The sequence below is a fragment of the Crinia signifera genome, unplaced genomic scaffold (genome assembly GCF_055691185.1).
Source record: "Crinia signifera unplaced genomic scaffold, ASM5569118v1 HAP2_SCAFFOLD_89, whole genome shotgun sequence".
In the NCBI taxonomy this organism is placed as follows: domain Eukaryota; kingdom Metazoa; phylum Chordata; class Amphibia; order Anura; family Myobatrachidae; genus Crinia; species Crinia signifera.
Genome location: NW_028142806.1, coordinates 574,095 through 577,134, shown reverse-complemented (window position 1 = coordinate 577,134; position 3,040 = coordinate 574,095). Strand labels below are relative to the sequence as shown.

At 43.5% G+C, this 3,040-nt stretch overlaps 1 pseudogene; it reads right to left on the bottom strand.

Annotated features, from left to right (window-relative positions):
- Window positions 1-2,186: 2,186 nt before the first annotated feature.
- On the bottom strand, window positions 2,187-2,305 carry LOC146056788 (5S ribosomal RNA; annotated as a pseudogene).
- Window positions 2,306-3,040: the final 735 nt, after the last annotated feature.

Genomic DNA, 3,040 nt, shown 5'->3' with positions numbered 1-3,040 from the left:
TCTGAACTTCTGGATGACTTTGTTATGGAAATGATCAAAACTGGGAAATGCACAGAGATGTTGGGACTTCTTAGGCCACTATGGGACTCGAAGGATGTAGACACCAAACAAACAAGTGTCACAATTTGCGCATCTCTCCTGTCATTTCCATTGAGTCTGCCAAGAGACCTACATAAAGGACTCCTCAATGATCTATTGCGCATAATGGACGGCGTTAATATCTATACGCGCCAAAAGATTTTAGACTGCATTAAATACACCACAAAGACCTTTATAAATCTGACTATAAAATTCAGAAAAGCCCTTACAGGGGCACTCGTGCGCGAGTTAAAGAAAGAAGAAAATCAGAACTCGGTCTACATGATCCTAGAACCATTGCTGGCCATTCTGGAGTTGCATAAGGAGAAAGCTTGGTACAAATACGATGATGACATACTCAGCCACATCGCACAGTATCTCAATGATAAACAACCAAGCACCCGACTATGTGCAACTAAGCTGTTTGGTGAGCTAGTCCAGCAATCCAGAAGGCTTCCATTCAGTTCCATCACCAGATTGATTGATGAACATTGCAGCACATTATTGGTCAATCTGCACAGCTATAACCCAGAAATCGTATCAGCTGCAGCAGTCTGCCTCGGCCACTGCCTTCCCCACCTGGGCTGCAGGGCCATTGTCCTGGAAGGTGCCACCGAGTGGTGGGACACAAGGGACATAACGGCCATTTATCGCAAACTGGCTAAGAAACGCCATCTGAAGGCCTTGCTACTTGAAGCAATAAAAGCGTTTCCTGCATCTGCAGAAGCTTGGGCAGTTGTGAGGCATATAACAGCAATAAAGGACTTCATATCTTATGAGGAACTAAATTCAGTTGACTTGGAAATCCTATGGAAGGCTCTGCACACGGCAAAGACTGAAGGTGTTTCAAAAGTTGTACAAAGAGCATCCCAGGCGCTTGGTGAAAAGTGGAAATGTCTCAGTACAGTAACGGTAATGCCCTGTAACAGTCCAATGCGCCTGCGTGGTTGTATTCCACAAACTAAAAGGTACTAGGACCTGAGGACCTTACTGCCACCCCTTCCCAAACCGTCTATAGGGAGCCCGATGCTGGCTAGACGTTACAGGCAAAAGAAAACGATGAAAACAAAGATTTCAAGCAGCGCTTGTGCAGAATAAATTGTATATTTATTTTAAAATTTCATAAAAATTGTGTTGTGGCCAGCAACATGGACAGGACATACATACATAAATGACAAACAATTCCCCTTGGATACTAGTATTTAGCAGGTTAGTTTATGCATGCAATCATCCAGATGGTTAGTCTTAGGGCTTGATAAGTTGTTATTAACGTTTGTTAGTATAGATACAGTCCCCACTTTAAGTGCACATAGTGGTTAGATGCTGCTTTGCAAAACAGAATTTACTTGCTGTTTGGAATGAGGGGACAGGCTCCTGATCCACAGAGGTGAGCTCCCACCGCTGGTGCAGTCCAAATTTGATTGCAGTATTTCTGGGGCTTCCCTACTGGTTTGAGATAGGGGTTGGGCTGGCACAGGCTTGGGGGAAGAATTACTGGGTATAATTTAAGCGTTGTTAATTGAAGTAAACCAACATAAGAGGAAAGCCGTGCGGGAAAGACCCTGACAGGCTGTTTTACTGGTTGGTGGTGCTCCCAAGAAAAAGTTCAGAATATCAACTGAGAATGGAGGTAGTCTATAGAAGAAGACTAAAGAAGAACCAACAAGGTTTTTGGGGCACACTTGATATAATATACAGTTAAATGGATGTACAGATGATGTAACAATAAAACGTAACTTTTAATTGAAAGCTTAATTAATAAAATAGGTTCATATAACTATATCCACACACCATTTATGTGATTATCGGAGAGCACCATACGTGATGGACTCCCGCCACTTATTATGACAATATCAAGAATAAAGATAATTCAACAAGAGCGAAAATGTTTCGGTAGAGTGTTGCCTAGTACCAATTTTTATATATAATATACGGTATCGGCAATCGGACAGGGCATAGGTCACTGCGCACCACCACTACGATATCCACCACAGTGTCGGCAGAGATGGGTATGGACAGTTGGGGCATGAGAGGAAAAGAGAAGGAGGGGGTCCAAGTTTGTTGTGGCTGCACCTCAACAGTATTAACAGGCGTACTGCCCCAGTGGATGAATACAGCACTGGATATTCCCTATAGGTCCCCCATATAGGTACTTATCCAGCCTCTCACTGCTTAGCTTCTGTGTTCGGATGGATTACAGGCGGTCCAGTGAAGTATGGCTGTATGGCCCTCGCTGGTTAATTCCGATGTCAATTTTGAGGGTGAGCCAAAGTAAGCTTCTGCTGTCCTAACCGTTCAGAGCAAGGCAGACCTGTTACCCATGTAGCATTGCAGGAGTGCTTGTGCTGGCTGGATGGATGAGAGAGCCACGAAGAATGGATAGTTTAGTGATGGGAGGTGCTAACAAACAGAACCCTCATCTCTGCTGTCAAATATCATGCTAGCATCGGATGATTTGATGAGAGTCAGAGGATCATGCGATAGCTTCCTCTAAGATGAAAGAGGACGGGGAGGGATAGGGATGAGGGAATAAGAGCCCTTAGGGCTTTAGAGAAAATTCCCGGTCCCTAGATAGGAGGGAGATTGGTCCCTAGTGTCAATGTATATGTTACAACCCCTTAGTTGCAAGTTATTGATTTGCCTACTGCATTTGTGCTTGTATTTAACCCTGCATACCTGGTGACAGCATACATTCTCTCCAGGTTATATTGCTAATACCTGTTTTCCAAAACACTCTGTATTGTGGTTCTCTGTGATTTATAGTAACCTATCACTCATGCATGTCATTTAGACGTCTGATACCTAATACTACCCGTTTAATCAGTGTCTGATTACATCCACATGGTCTGTTGGGAGACCTCACACTTACTACCAAGTTGTGTTTATATCTACTGCAGCACAGAATTCTAAGGACTGAATCATTCATTATTCTCAGCCCTAATTACCCCAATCAATAACTGGA